We start from the raw sequence: 16,942 nt of genomic DNA, 5'->3' as shown, positions 1-16,942 counted from the left end.
AGCAGGTCAGGGAACTGAGGAGCCTCCCAAAAGAAGCAACATTTATGAAAGTATGTACTATTGCTTCCTTCCTCCCTCCGTCCCTCTCTCCCTTCCTTCTTTTCTCTCTTTCTTTCCTCTTTTCTTCCTTCCTTTCTCCTCCCTTCCTTCCTTTCCCTTTTCCTTCCTTCTTTTCCGTTTTCCTCCCTTCCATTCTTTTTTTCTTCCTTCCGTAACTCCTTCCCTACTTCTCAGTCTGATTCTCTGGGCCCCCCTCTGCCTATGGACCTGTAAACCTGTCTCTCTCTATCTCTGTCAGTCAGCGTGTCCCCTTCCCTCCTGTGAGTTGGCTGATAGTAAGCCTCTGGCCCCTGGAAGCCATGTCAAATCCCAAGGAGGGGCAATGTCTGGTCCAGGCCATTATCTGGGTCATAAGAGGCCTTGCTCTCAGAAAATGATCATCCCATTTTGGAAGGAAACCAGGCTTTCACTTGTATCCAGGGCAAAAGAGGCCAGAAGCCTGAGTCTAGAAGCACCCAGAACAGACGCACACCTTCTGCCTAGGCTTCCAGAACCAATCAGTGTTGGCAAGACAAGTTGGGACATCGGTAGGTCAGGTGCGACCATTCAGAACAGAGCTTCAGTGAGGTGTGGCTCAAGGCAAAGCAGAAGTGGGCGCTCAGACCAAATGGCATCACTAATGCCAATTAGGGAAATGGGCCCATTATCACTATGGACTCATCACTATCACAGGCATGCACCCCTGGACACCCACCAGGATGCAGCCATTAAATGTCCACTCCTCCCCGCTCCTCCTACTCTTCCCACATCCCTTGGGGATGAGGGCTGTTCCTCTGCCTGTACATTTACTCAGGTAGAGCTCTCTGAGACAGAGCTCTGTGCAACTTGGGAAAGGGCTGCCTTGAGAAGTGGTGAGTTCCCCATCTTGGGAGATATTCAAGAGAGGAATGAATTTGTAAGTCTGGGATAGAGAGGATTATCACTGAACAGTCTTTTTAAGCTAAGACCTAAGAATCCTCAGAAAGGACACTAATTTTTATTACTTTATATAATCACAATTCCCACCTTAATGAAGTGGGCACCATGATTCAGACAGGCTAAAAGGTATAGGGATTCCAGGCACAGGGTTTGAAGTCTCAAAGTCATATCATTGTGACTCCAAAGATGCTTGACTTTGTTCTTCCAAGCTTCATTCAAAAGAGACATACGGCTGCTTGGAGTTTAAGAGCCCAAGCTCAGGATCCAGAAGTACCTTGATTAGAATATACCATTCATCACCTGTGCATCTTTGAATAAGTCATGTCACCCTGTCAGCCTCAGATTCCATATGGGGAAAAAAGCCTGTCTCATCATGGTGAAGAATACATGAAATTATGACTGTCTGGTTCTTAGCCAGCTTTTTGGCACTTAGCAACTGTTCAATAAATAGTTTGTTGTATTTGTGATACAATGGCAAATCCAAGAGTTTGGCCCCAGAGAGAAATCGAGAGTTGACAATGGTGGGTGACATTCCCCATGGCCACATGACCCAGAAAATATGAGTCTTGGCTTAAGCCTAAGTAGGCATTGCGAGAGCCTCTGTTCCCACCCTGCTTTTCCATGACACAATGCACCTTCTCTGGTCTCAATCCCCAGTTTCTCCACTCTGCCCTGGGCCAGCAACCCAGGTCTCCCACTCTACTCTAGACTTGACATAAATCCTTTAACCATTAAGTACTTAACATCATGTTTTCTTCCTTCAGAAGTTTCTAAACAGTAATTAGGCAGTGGAACACCCTGCCAGGGTAGCTAGAGTAAATATCATTAGTGTGGGAGGGAGTATGGGGTAAGTGGATGAGCAGGGACACCTAGCACATGGCGGGGACTGGCTGACATTGGAATAGCCAAAGCCTGATGGAGCACCTCCATTGCCCAACCTCCACTGCTTTGCCCTCCCTCTTGGGGGAACCTAGCTCTGAAACTATAAGGGCCGGTGATGCTATGGAGAGAGCACTGGCTTTGGCATCAGAAAAGCCTGACTTTAAAATCCATCCCTGTCATGGTGAATATGGACAAGGTATCTGACCACTCCATGCTCATTTCCTCACCTACAAAATGAGGAATATCCTATCAACCTCTTAGGGTACTGGTAAGTATTGAACGAGAGCATGCACGTGAAGTACTGAGCTACTACTCTAATGGGCCCACGGGGGCATAGATTCAAAAGTCACAGTGGAAGGTGGCAATCATGTATACCCAAAATTCCCCTTTAAAAAATCTCTGTATCAGTCAGGACAGGTTGGCTTATGCTGCTATGACAAGCAGGCCCAAAGCTTTCAGATGAAACCATGAAGGTTTCTCTCTCATTCAGTGCTGCATGTTTCTCATGCAGGCAGGTAGGGAGACTCTGTTAGCTACAGTCACTCAGGATCCAGGGCCTACAAAGCAGCCATCAGTAGTCACCACGCCAGAAAGAAAGACAGCTCTGGCTGTAATTGCACTGGCAATTACAAACTTCAACCCTATAGTGGGGCATATCATTTCTGCTCACAACCTACCGGTTAGAACCTGATTAAAACCTGTCACAGGGCCCCACTTGAGCTAAAAGTTGTTCAGTCTTCTATGTCCACAGACAGAGAAAAGTACAGGGAGCTGGCGAGTATTGTGAATCACCATCCTAGGATCCCTATGGGAGACTCACACACATTTCTCAGTCTGTCCACAAGGCCAGATTGTCTCTCTAGTATTGGAACAAATCACCATTGCTTCCCTTAAGCACTTAGAGAATAAAATAAATGTATGCTTGGGGCAATGTTGCATGGAAATATTAAAATCCTTAACCCCCAGAATCACACCTGGTGCTGCAAGGCACTCATACATAGAGAGGCATGTGAATGCCCAGTTGGAAGGTTCACTTTCCCCACACCACATGCTCTCTCTGTGCCTACCTCACTGAATAGAATAATGGTCAGAATTATCTCTGTATTTACATTTTTGTTTCCTCTCTTTCTTTTTGTTTCAAAGCTGAAATGTGTAAGTTGAATACCTGTAAGATAGAAAGCCCTATACTAATACAACTTTCTGGGATTCAGCTGCCCTTCGTGGCAGAAAGAAAAGAGTTCCCTTAGGCTGTCCTCATTAAGTCCCCAGCCTGAGACCTGTCCTTCTAAGGCCTCTAAGGTCTCTCCTTCAGCACCTACGACATGCCTCATTCCTTCTCTCCTGTTCTTTTCCTTCTACAACACAACCGCTTCAGGGAAATTTAGTCCCAGCTTCATCAAAATCCATAATAAACACTTAATGAACCAGCCTCCTGGTGAGAGGACCACTTGGCCAGTCACCCAGCTGACAGGACAGAAGATAGGCTTGATGCTCAGAGACTCAAACTTTCTGTGGAATCCCTTAGAATCCAACTTCCCAGGCCCCTGGTCAGCTAAAGTGCTGTGTGTTTCAGAACCTTGGTTCTGAAGGTCCTTTGGAGCCAGGAGCCAGAACCCAGCTTGAGGTGGAGTAAGTTTCAGGATCTAGCTTGAAGCAGGCCAAGTTTCTGGCTGTAAGGTAGTACGCCTCAATGTCCTTATCTATAAAATAATCATAACAGGTACCAGACACAGTTGCTTATCCCCCTAAGCAATGACTTGAGGCTTACATTGGAAGTCAGAATTCAATGGAAGGAAGTAAACATTTATTGAGCACCTACTACATGCCAAGCACATGACATGGGGTTTGTATGTGTTACTTCATAATTTTCACAACTTTTAAAGGAAGGCACTCTTTTCCATTTTACAGATGAAGAATCTAAAGCTCTGAGAGGTGCAGTGACTCATTAATCCCAGTGGTATTTGGAGTTGAGTCCTGGTTTTCTCCCTCAAAAGGCCATATGTCCTCCTCTCTGTGCTCTTGAATGCACCCTGGGAAAGAAGTTATTATTGCCTCCACCTAGATTTCAAGCCAAGCAGGGAGCAACAATGGATTGAGAAAGAGGGCAGTGCTCCCAGGTTGGTCTTTGGCGATCAGAGTCTATGTGGGAAGTGGCCAGGAAAGCTGGGAACATGGATAAGCCTCACCCAGTTGCTTGTTCTGAGTCCATTGGTCTATGTTTTCAGAAAAGGGCTTCCAAGCCTGGACTTGTAATTAATTACAGGTGCAATTAACCTACTGCGCACATAGATTGGGTGCCAAGGCATTGAGTATCCATGTGTTCTGTGCCTGATGCCTTCTTTCATGACCACCTTGACAAATGAGTGGACACTGGTCAACAGGCAAAGCTATTTCCCCTGCCTGTTCCACCTTGAAATAGCTTGGGCATTCATCCCTTCCTCCCTGTCTCCCTGGTCACATCAATTCAGGTCTCATGTGCACAGGCTTTTGCAACAGTTTCCTGACTGATTTTCTGGCTACAAGCCTCTCTCTCCATCCCACCCAATTTTCCCACAGGCCATCAGAGCCATCTTCTTAAAATGCAAACCTGATCCTATCTTATCCAAATTAAAAACAAGCAAAAAAAAAAATCCTCCATAGGTTCCATGACTCTCAGGATCAAGTCCAGATTCCCACACATTGGCCTCAAGGCCCCTCACACTCCAGTGGCTTTTAAGTTCTCCAATCTTATCTCCCTGCTTTCTTCTTCATGCACATCCCCAGCTCTGTTCACATCTAATTGCCCTCTCATGTCTTTTTTGCCTCCATACCTTTGACAAGGTCCTCTTTACCAGGGTGGCCCTTCTCCCACTTCTTGTCTTAAAGAAACCCCATTTAACATTAACAGAAAAAGAAATTACTAAAATGTGAGTATTCAGGATCTTCCTTCCCTCCCCACTCCACTTCCTTAGGAGGAAGAACCAGGGCAACAGCCTTCAAAAAGATACCGTAGAATGCAGAGACTGAGTCCCCTATTTAACAAAAAGCTGAGACACAGGTAATATGGGGAAGATATATTTTTTTAAACACAAGAGAGCTGAGCATCGGAGAGTCTTGTGGCATTGATAGTTGAGATTGGAAAATAGGAGGAATACCTATTTTCACTCAAATACCTAGAGGATATTGAGTGAGGGAACTATAAGAAGACAGTATTTATAAAAGTAGCCCACCCCATTTAACACTTCCTTCAGAAACTGAATCAGAGCTTGAATCACTTCCAACAATCACGTTTGCCTCTTTTTACTATCTCTTTGGCTTTACCAAAGTCAGACTGAGCCACATGGGATATGTCAAGAATTATTTAGGTTACACATTCTTTAGAGTTTAAATTGAAGCTCTTAAAGCTTGCCTGACCACCTTCCCTGACCCAGCAGAATTAGTCACTCCTCTCTGTAACCAGAGCACTTCATACAGACCTTTGTTTTAAGTCTTAACATTGGGATATTTTATTTGACTATATATTTTCTCTGTCATCAGTCCTTGAGATCCTGAGAGATCAGGGATGGCTATCTCTTCACCATCTCTCAATGTCCAGTTTCCAGAACAAGTCTTGACATAGAAAAAGTAGCAATTGATTCTTGTTGAATATGCAGCTAAAGAGTAAGCTATCTTGTGAAGTCTTCACCAAGCTCACCCAGCACCTGGGTCTCACTCTTGTCAGACCAGGACAGGAGACTCCACTAGTGAGAGGTCAGCCTCACTCCTAGATGCCACTGCTTTTGGTTTTGGTCCTGACCACTTCCAGTTGAGATGGAAAACAGAAGTTTGTTTGTTTTAAAGTGTCTGAACATTTAGAACCACAAAGAGGAGTTGTCCAGTTTGATTCTAAAAATGTGCCTTGTACCTCTTCTTCTTCTCATATCCCAGGTTCAACCAGGCCTAGCAAAAATTTGCTCAACCTTCCCCTTGCCTGGGAAATGGAATTTTAGTAGGGACTTTGCCACATTCATGCATGCAAGCAACTATGCAAGGTCTAGAAAGAAAATAACTTCCAATACCAAGCACCCTTCTAGCAGTCACAGTTCATCCTATCCCTAAGTCTGGCAAGATTTTATCTTATGAATCTGTCTTCTCCCACATGGGCCTCTGGCTTTGTCCAAGTGTTGGAAAGACCACAAAAACACACTTCCCCTTCCTTTGCTGAATTGAGGGGCTGGTCCCTGGGATAGTGCATGAAGCCCAAGGTGGCAGCACAAAGAGCTGGAAATCAGGCAATTTCTTTCATCCCTCAATCCTCAGAGGAATAGACCTCAGCCCCCTCTTCAACCTCAAATGATGCCAAATAAAAAGGAAAAGTTGGAAATATACCCATAGGAGAGCTCACTCCATAGACAGTATGAGCCTCCTAGAGAAATAGGTGCCCAGGAAGTTTGAACGAATGCAGCGAGACTGTGCATTCCTGAAGGAAAGAGACAACAAAATCACCACCAAAGGGAGGAGATGGAAATGGCCCTCCGTTTTTGTATGCCAGTCTTTCCTTCAGTGTGTCTGTTTTCCAGGGTCTCTCCTTCTACCTTATGAGAACTTGTGTATACCCTGGAGGAAGAGAACAGAAGGGAGGCTTGAGGCTGTTCCTTGGTTACACTCAAATTGCACTCAACTAGCCCAAGTAGGACTAGTTGAAGCCCAGAATTCACTGTATTCATGCGCCGGACAACTATGAGGTTTTGACCCCAAATTGGACTTCAGCACTTGATGGTCAAGTGACTGTAGGCATTACTCCACCTCCCAGACCCACAGCTTCTTTAAAATATCTATTTCAATGGCTTGCTCTGGGAGGGATGTGATGAGATCATACATCCAAAATGCCTGGCAGATAGTGAGACCTTGGTAATTGTTAGTTGTTGTTGTTGTTGTTGTTACTATTACTATTAAAAACACAAGCATGCTTCATTCGGGAGACTCTGCACCACACCATTCATATAAGGGCTAGATGCCCTTATATGAATCTTCATAGCACCATGAACATCCTCCTTTGTAGCTTTCCCCACACCTGTAATTCCTGCTCAGGATCCGTTGCCCCATGAATGGCTCATAGACCACATTCATCCTGTTCCCCACCATCTTGAGTGTCTATCACAGTAAATGCTCAAAAAGTATTTTCAACTTAATTTATTCCCATTCTACCCATTCCCACCTCAGCTTCTCTTCTCTGAAGTTTTTTACCTCGCTACCCCTGTCCCTCTTGGAGTGTCCAGATAATCCTTCCATCTTGTTCATCTTTACCACCTCCCCTGCAGTGGACCCATAGTCCAATCCAGAGCTCTGTTCAATGTCCTTGGAGTCTGAGAGGGCAATAACATAGACTCTGCACTGTGCCCTGAAATATTCAGAAGAAAAACATTGTCTTTCTAATTGCCAGGGGTTTTTTTGTACTGGATTCTAAGACTTCTGGAATTTTTTGCCTTCTGATTTGGATGCCATCAAACTATAAAGGTGCAATTTTTTGTTAAGGTTTATTGATGGAATTATAAATTTACATTAACATAGTACATGTGTAAACTTGAGAATCTGGAGTGCTTCTACTTGCCATGCTCTGTGCATTGTCTTATTTACTCTTGACATTGGTTCTGTGTTGAGGTCAACATTATTGTTTTGCCTATTTTACAGCTGAAACTCAGAGACGTTAAGTCATTTGCCCAAAGATACCCCGTTTGTAAATGGCAGCCCTGGGATTGGAAGAGACTCTGAATCCACATGCCTGTTTTTTTAAGACAGAGTCTCACTCTATTGCCCAGGCTTGAGTGCAGTGGCATGATCTCAGCTCACTGCAGCCTCCACCTCCCATGTCTCAGCCTCCAAAGTAGCTGGGACCACAGGCGTGCACCACCACAACTGACTAATTTTTGTATTTTTAGTGGAGATGGGGTTTGGTTTCACCATGTTGGCCAGGCTAATTGCTTTTTTTTCCTTTAAAGAGACAGTTGCATTATTTTAAAAAAATTTTATTTTAGGTTCAGGGGTACCTGGGCAGGTTTGTTATGTAGGTAAACTTGGATCACAGGAGTTTGATGTACAGAGATTATTTCATCACCCAGGTATTAAGCCCAGTACTCAATAGTTATTTTTCCTGCTCCTCTTCCTCCTCCCACACTCCACCCTCAGGCAGGCTCCAGGGTCTGTTGTTGTCTTCTTTGTATCCATGTGTTCTCATCATTCGGTTCTCACTTACAAGTGAGAACATGAGGCATTTAGTCTTCTGCTCCTGCATTAGTTCGCTAAGGATAATGGCCTTCAGCTCCATTCATGTTCCCTCAAAGGACATGATATCATTCTTTTTATGACTGTGTAGTATTCCATGGTATATACATACCACATTTTCTTTATCCAGTTTTCTAATGATAAGCATTTATGTTGATTCCATGCCTTTGCTATTGTGAAAATTTCTGCAATGAACATACATGTGCATGTGTCTTTATGGTAGAACAATTTATATTCCTTTGGGTACATGCCCAGTAATGGGACTGTTGGGTTGAATGGTAGTTTGGGTTTGAGCTCTTTAAGGAATTGCCGCACTGCTTTCCACAATGGTTGAACTAATTTACACTCCCACCAACAGTGTATAAGCGGGTTTTTTTTCTCCACTGATCCACACTCTTAATTCCATGCTGTACTGTCCCCAAGGATAAATGAGTTAATGTGGATCCCCCCCAAAAAAGGAGGAATTGGCCCTAACCACATACCCCATCCCTCCTGACCAAAGGAAATTGAGAAGTGGGCCCATTGTCTCTCTGCCCATCCTGAATCTGAAGAAGCCTGAACTCTTCCAGAGTGTGCTTGTTGAAGTCTACACTCACACGTGTCAACAGATGACCTGAGTGAGTTAGGCTTTAGAAGCCAGAGATATCTTGGGCCTTTCTTCTTCAGACCCCTAGATGGCTGTTGGGAGAAGGAGCAGGGCTAGAGTCAGATGGACTTCTCAAAAAGCTTGGACACACAGAGGGGAAGCAAGTATGGTGATGAGATCTGTGTAACACTGGCCAACGCAAGGTGGGAAGAAAGGAGCAGGCATACTACCCAGTCCTCCCAACAACCGTGAGCCAAGTGTCATTATCCCCATTTTAAAGATGAAGAAACTGAAGCTTAGGAAGTTGAAGTCACTTGCCCAGGGCAGTTACAGCTCCCTGCACATGGATTGAGATGTACTGGAAGGAATGCATCTGGGTAGGCGGGTAGCTGAGCTCACTGACAGGCACCTACCTTCCTACCTTGGCCCCAGCCCTGTAAGGCACAGGGTGATTTTTGTAAACCCAGCTGGTGCAATATTATCTGACTTAGTCTGGTGATATCAAGTGCCAAGTTGAACAACTCAAAAACCCCTCCACCTCTTAATAGAATCCCCTTATTCTGAAATAGCATGTTCTACAATGACAGCAAGGTGGGGAAAGAGGACATGCATGTGGACAGAAGCCTATCTGGCTGGTAGCCCCCATCTTGAACATCCCAACATCAAGATTGGTTTTTACCTGCATCAGTGGAGAAGGGGGAGCCAGGTGTGTCCTGGGATCAGACAGAAGCCAAACACACTCTCACAACTGAACTCTCCCTTCACCAGCCCTCAACCACCCCCCTGACTAGGCCACCTTCCCCTGCTCCACTACTCACTTCTGTTTCTCTCCCTCTCCCCAGTTCTCTCCTTCTTTCATTCTTGGAGCAAGCAGCATCTGATTATTTACAAATATATTTGAGTGTTTAGTATATGCACAAGACTGAGAACATGAACTAGTGGCCTGACCACCATATCTGGACCACAGAGATGTTTTATTTACAACACATAGAGTGTTTTAAGAAATCTTGATGTTTTTTCAACATGAAGTATTGTAGGATTTTGTGTACAAAGTCAGATTTCTGCCTTCTCTTGAATGATTGGAAAGTTGGAAGTTCTCAGATGAATTTCTCACACAGCAGCAATCAGCTGAGGTTGAATTATATGTGGGTCAGAATATTTTCCCTGCATCCTTTTTTTCCCCAAAATTAACCTTCTTCACTCATTTGGCTACTGGGTGTGTTTAAGACTAAGTTGAGTTTAAGACTCGCATCTCAAAAATTCCCACTATGCAGATGAGAAAACTGAGACATCAAGAGCTTAGCAACTGGCAAGGTCACTAGTGGGTGGCATCCCCAGGGTCTTCCTCATAACTGCCCTTCTGCAATGCCTGTGAAAGTAAAGGCATCTTCCTCAACAGCCCTGTTCTCTACCTCCCATGATCCTCACTTGCCAAGCCTGGAGGCCAGGAGGAGCTAGAGAAGACCCAGGATGACGCAGGCAAAAGACAAACTCAGATGCATGGATATCTGGCCCTCATCACAAATCAGGCCTCCTCCCCTGCTGATGGCTTGCAGGGGTGGAGCTGCCGCCAGGCAGGTGAGAACAGCTCTAAGCACGGCACTGTCTTTACATGCCCTGGAAGGGCCGGGCCTTCCAGGCAGTGGAGCCCCTAAACTGGTAGCACAGACTCCTAAACTGGTAGCACAGAGCCCCTAAACTGGTAGCACAGACTCCTCTACCCAAGATTTACTCACAGCCCTACTCCTCAAGGGTGAGAGTCTCCCATGCATATATACACATATGCACAAAAAATACATATGCACATACAGATATAATATATACACACATACAACTAACACAGATACACACATGGATATGCATACACACATGCATGCATATGTAAACACATATATACCTACAGACACTTATACACACAAACACACACACATACATACAACATATACACACAGACATCCACATACACATAACCACATATGCACATACATACACATGCACACAACATGGACTCACATACACATATACACACAATGCTCTGAGAGAGTAGCAAGTGAGCAGGATGATGGAAATGAAAGGAGGAAGAAAAAAAGGAAGGAAGGGAGGGAGAGGAGTGCAGGATGGAGGAAGATCTTTTTAAATTACTGCATGGGGAGGACTTGCTCTGTGTCAGGCATTATGCTGTGTTTTCCATGCTTTATGTTATTCAGTCCTCACAGCATCCTTTGAAGTGGGTATATTTTTATTTTTATTTTTCCAGTGGAGAAGCAGAGGTTTGGAGAGATTGGACAACTAGCCCCAGATCTCATAGGCCAGATGGTTAGCAACAGAGCTGAGGTATGAGCTGTTGTCTCTAATAGTGTATTCATAGTCACCAAATTCTTCTTAAGTGCCAGATTCTAGGCCCTGGGAATATAGAAGTAAGAAAATGTTTCCAGTATTCATGGAGTTCCCAATTATGGGAAGTGGGGGCAAATATTATGCAAATAATCACACACATAGTCATGCAATTACAAAGGTGATAAATGTGATAAAATTAAAGCACAGGACATCGTGCATGGTTATAACAGAGCAGCCCCAACTTAAACTTAGGGGTTAAGGAAGGCCTCCCTGTGGGAGTCACATTTAAGCATGTCCCCAGCCTATTCACCCCAGCTCTGGTCAAATGCCTTCCCATCAACATACTACCAGGAAGGAAGAGAAGACAGAGCCCCTATACCCTCAAATCAGGAAGACTACTTCAATAATCATTTTAGAGACAATCTACCTTATCCTACAAAAAGGCTCGGGAATCCAAGTGTTTTATGTACAGATACACACATGCATGCATATGTAAACACATATACATCTACGGACACTTAGACACACAAACACACACACGTACATACAACATATACACACAGGCACCCACATACACATAACTGTAATGAAAGTCTAGGGTCTTGCTGTACTGAAAGTCTGGCCCATTCTGGGACACCTCACATCTGAAGCCCCCACCACTGTGACTTCTGAAGAAATTTAGGCCAGCAAGAACATTACTGCTTCAGTGAACAAGGGTCCACTGAACTGTACAAGACTGGGGTTCAACAGCGCCACCATGTGGACAGGACCAAAACGATACTCTAGTGAATGAGTGAAGATTTCTAGTTCCCTCACCTGACATTCAGAACAGAATGGGTCCCCTTCTTACTAAACAAGATGCTAAACAAGTTTGTTCTTACTAAACAAAATTTCCAAGATGGTCCTTGGAAACTTTCTCTTTAGGCTAATAATGTAAGTGAGGACAAAAGTAATTGGAAAAAATAAAGGAGCAGTGACCCTAGTGTCCCTTGAGCTGATTAAATACTTCCTACTGGCTTCAAGTGATTCTCTAGAATGTTCTGTGTGGCTTTCCAAAGACAATCTGTATCTTTGTTCACCTTCCAGACCTGGTGCTCCCACACATGGCTAACCTCCCTCCCAAATAAGCTGCTCACAAAATTCCTCACCAGTCTAATGAAAAGAGAATGAGCTTGACATCAGATAAACCCAGTTTTGAGCCCCAGATCCTGTACTTACTGGGAGAATAACCATAATCCTCCCATGTCCTGTGCTTTAATTTTATGACACTTATCACCTTTGTAATGGCATGATTATTTGTATGATTTTTGCATGATATTTTCCCCCTTCCCATAATTGGAGGATAATCAGGATCCTCAGTCTCTACCAGAATTAGATTTTCTCAAAAAAAAAAAATAACGTCTCCTTCACAGGATGTTGTGTAAGGTGTATTAGTGTCTTAGGGTTGCAGTAACAAATCACCACAAACAGAGGGGCTTAAACAGCAGAAATTTATTCTCTAACAGTTCTAGAGAACAAGAGTCCAAAATCAAGATGTCACAGGGCCGATCTCTGAAAGTTCTTGGGGAGGGTCATTCCATGTTCTCTTTAGTTTCTGATGGTTGCTATCATTCCTTGGAGCTCCCTTGCCTATAGCTACAATGAGATGACAGTCAGGCATGTTGTACACAGTCGTTTACCTTCAGTTGCATCTGAATTTATGTTTACTGTGCCCAGTTTTGAAGCCTTCTGTATCATTCACCAGTCAGCCAACAGTAATCTTATCAAGTCATAAATACATTTGTCATTATCCTGCTTATAGTCCACTATGGTTCCCCGGTGCCCTTAAGAAAAAATATTAATACATCTTTGGAATAGCCCATAAGCCCTTCATCATCTGGCCCAGCCTGGTCTTCCCCTACTCCTCCACTTGCCTCTACTTCTTCTACACCAACCCACTCATTAATCCAGGCACACTACACATATATTTGGACTTTCAGATTTTGCCCTCCGCCCTATTCTTTTTATCTCTAAATTCCACTCCTTTCTCCATCAAGAGTGTTTCTTCTCCTCCAGGAGGGTTTCTTCTCATCGTTCAAGTCTCAGTTTGCATCCTATTCTTTCTAAGGCTTTCCCAGATATCCCTGGACAGAGTTAGACTCTCCCACCTGTGAGTTTCTGAAGAACTCTGTATATAATGCCAGTACGGTGCTGGTCATATTCTATTCTCATTTCCACTGTGCCTATGTTCTCCACTGGACTGTGAGCTCTTTGAGGACAAGGACTTGGTTTTATCCACCCTTACCCCTAGGTCCACCACAATTGGGCATGGAATAGGTGCTTAATAAACACTTACTGAAATGGACATCAAACCTGAATAAGTTCTGAGGACTCCCAAGTCCCTCAGGGCTGGAGAGAGGAATCACCAAATTCCCTCTGATATCTGGGACATACACATAGTTCACAACAATTAAAATAACTAAATCTGGATGACTCAGGACACCTGAGCTTTCCCTCCTACATTTTCCACCACTTTGGCAAACCTCTTAACCTCTCTAAGCCTCAATAGCCTCATTTGTCACTCTGAAGTAACTCATGTGCCGGCCAGGGCTAGGTATGTTTAGAAACGCCATCTGTTTTAGCCCTCACAACAATCAAGGTACAAGAGCACTTGATTTCCACTTTATAGATGAGAAAAACAGAGGTTCAGAGAGATTGAGTAACTTTTCCACTTTACACAGCTAGTAAGCAGCAGAGCTGGGATCAGACCAGGCCCCTCAACCCGGAGACGTTACTTATTCATTTACTGCTCCTTTCAGAAAAATCTTTATTGAGCACCCACTGTATTGTTGGCACAACTGTAGATGCTAGGGGTACGGCAGTGACTAAGGCAAGTGATTAATGAGTCCCCATATTTATGGCATTTACACTTCCCTTTTGTCATGCCCCCCCCCCAAAGCTGGTGACACAACATGAGAGGGGGCAACAGGACTGCAGTGGCCCCAATAAGGTCCAGCACACACAGCAGCTTTAGAATGAGAGCAGCAAGACTAACCAGCCAATGCTAACCCCCGCCACAGGTGGAGAGGGAGCCTGATGTGAAGCCACATCCTGCTTGCTCAGGACAGGGCAGGTTGAAGTTCTTTAGCACCTGTGGTTGGGCTGGGCCAGGACAGAGAGGGGAGAGGCAACCTGGAAGTTGCAGGTCACAAATCTCCTCTCCTGCCACTTTGTGCCGCCTCCCCAGTCCTGTCCTCAGCCAAGCACAGGAGCAATCGCTCAAGTTTACGATGTGCTGCCTGCAGGTTGCAGACCTACCATCATCCGTAATGGGTTGTTGTTTTTATTTTCCATTTACAGAGGTGGCTGAGTTACTACCTATGGTCACCGCAGCCGTTAAACTGCTCCAGGGGCTGAGATTTACATAGCAGCCACGTGACCTGCCACAAACTTGGGGTTGCGAGGAGGATGTTTTCAATCGAATTAGAGCTGATGATTGATAGACAGGGACAGCAGAGACCAGCCTCATCAACTCCAAAAAGCCCAGGAAGCCCTCACCCAGAATGCACTCCCTGGAGATAACAGCGGTGGAGCTCAGGCCATGCATGAGATAAAGAAAAAGGCTCAGAACAAGTGGGTGCACATTCACACCCTGGAATAGCTAGGAAGACCTGGAAGTGGGAATCAGAGGATGGACCTCTACTCCTTTCCCCCATGATATCAAATTCGTGTAGTAATTATGTCTTTTACCCGCACAGAGGTTCCTAACAACCAGCTAATAACGGGATATAACCTCCATAGCTTTCAATCCCAAGATCTCAAAACACATTATGAATAATTAAATGCCATTATTTAGTGATTTGGGTAATCAGAGCACTTTTTAACTGTCACTTTTTTTTCTTTCGCTGTGCCCAGAACACAGCTCAGCACCATGTTCTCAAATGAGGAAACTGAGGCACAGAGAGGCCAGGTGAACTGGCATGGATCATCTGATACCTCACCATGGCTCTTAGTCCCCACTCCACACTCTTTCTCCAGGGCCTTCAGCACTGTGCCTCTGCATGACTGACTGCCCCCTTCTCCCCAGCCCCAAATCCCACCCCCACCTTTACCCATCCTAGACACCATTATTTAAATGTTCCCTGTTGAAACCCTCATTCCCACTGGGGCAGGTGCAGGGATCCAGCATGACAAATTGGCCACCTCCCTTCCTGGCCTCCACCTCGGCCCCTCTCTTACCATTTAAATCCTCCACCCTGAACAAAGTAGCAAAATGTACCCACCTTTTCATGCGGTTTAGTATAAGGACGGGTTTTGATCCCTACAATGAAAGTTCATGTTTCTTTTTTTTTTTTTTTTTGAGACGGAGTCTCGCTCTGTCTCCCAGGCTGGAGTGCAGTGGCGCGATCTCGGCTCACTGCAAGCTCCGGCTCCCCGGTTCCCGCCATTCTCCTGCCTCAGCCTCTCCAAGTAGCTGGGACTACAGGCGCCCGCCACCACGCCTGGCTAATTTTTGTTTGTATTTTTAGTAGAGACGGGGTTTCACCGTGGTCTTGATCTGCTGACCTTGTGATCCGCCCGCCTCGGCCTCCCAAAGTGCTGGGATTACAAGCGTGAGGCACTGCACCCGGCTGAAAGTTCATGTTTCTAACAAGTGTCCGCAGCCAGTGCCCTCTGCATCCATTTAACTGTTGCCTCCTGAAAGCTATCATTTTCTATTTCCTGTGACTAATGTGCACTGGGAGCTAAATTCACACGTGTGTGCAGGACCCTACTTCCAAAGACATGTTTCATCATCGTCCATTGACATGGCTCTCAACCCCAAGCCAGGACCCACGCATGCCAGAGGCTGTGGCGAGCCACGAGCATTGCATTTACTCATGCATGGGCATAAACCTCCATGGCCTCTCTCCCCTGCACAGTCTGAGACACAGGGTGGATACGCAGTAATTCAGGCTCCCACAGCGGGCCTCAGATTCACCCCTGCCAGGATACAGATATTGTAGAGAGATTTTTTTATTGTCTATCTCCCTCGTCAGCCTGAGCTCCCTATCTTCAGATCTTTCCTGTAGTTCCTTAATATTCTGAACAATGCTATGTGGCAGATATGGTTTATTCCATTTTACAGATGTGGAAACTGAGGTTAAATGTTTACTCAAAATTACACAGAGACTAAATGCCTTAATCATAATAGGACTCAAGTCTCTTTGGTCCCCAAGTTTCATGTTCTTCTCACAATCCCTCAGTTAATATATCTAGTCCAAATAAAGAACAGATTAACTGACTAATTTAAACTCCCAAACTCACTTCTGCACCAGTGCCCTGGAGGATCAAGGCCGTATCCACTGAGCACAGGGCAAAAAAGGAGAATTGGCAAATACCCAGGAGGATTTGGCAAGTATCTTAGACATTCAAGCCAGAAGATTTGGGAGTGAAAGAGAATTCTTATTATCATAATTGTTATCATAATTGCCAAAACAAATAAAATTAACCAAGGACATGTAGCTGTATCTGCACCCAAGCAAGACTGTAGCAGTTCTTAGCCAATCAACGTGTCTATTAGGGTGAAGCAATTGTGTCTTGCCTGTGATCTGCACCTCATTTGTATTCATCAAATATTTATTGGGTACCAGTGATGTGCCAAGCCCTGTGCTGGAAGTCGAGATGACACAGATGACTGACGTGGTCCCCACCCTTGGGAAGCATGCAGTCCAGGAAAGCTGTAGAATGCAGCTCCCAAGAAGAGGCCACTGGAGCAAGCAGATGAAGGTTGGGAAATCATGCAAGCCTAGGGCAGACCAGCCCAACTGCAATGGGAATGCAGCTAGCTACTCACTCTGAGGCCCTAAAGCAGAATAAAAGGGACTGCAATGGCTTAGATTTCTCCTTTCCCTCCTCAGGGTCTGGAGTAGCCACCATTCAAATCTTTCTGTGATGACT

This window comes from Nomascus leucogenys, chromosome 13 (genome assembly GCF_006542625.1).
Source record: "Nomascus leucogenys isolate Asia chromosome 13, Asia_NLE_v1, whole genome shotgun sequence".
NCBI classification, from domain to species: Eukaryota; Metazoa; Chordata; class Mammalia; order Primates; family Hylobatidae; genus Nomascus; species Nomascus leucogenys.
The sequence above is the reverse complement of the archived record's forward strand: the minus strand, read 5'-3'. Positions refer to the sequence as shown.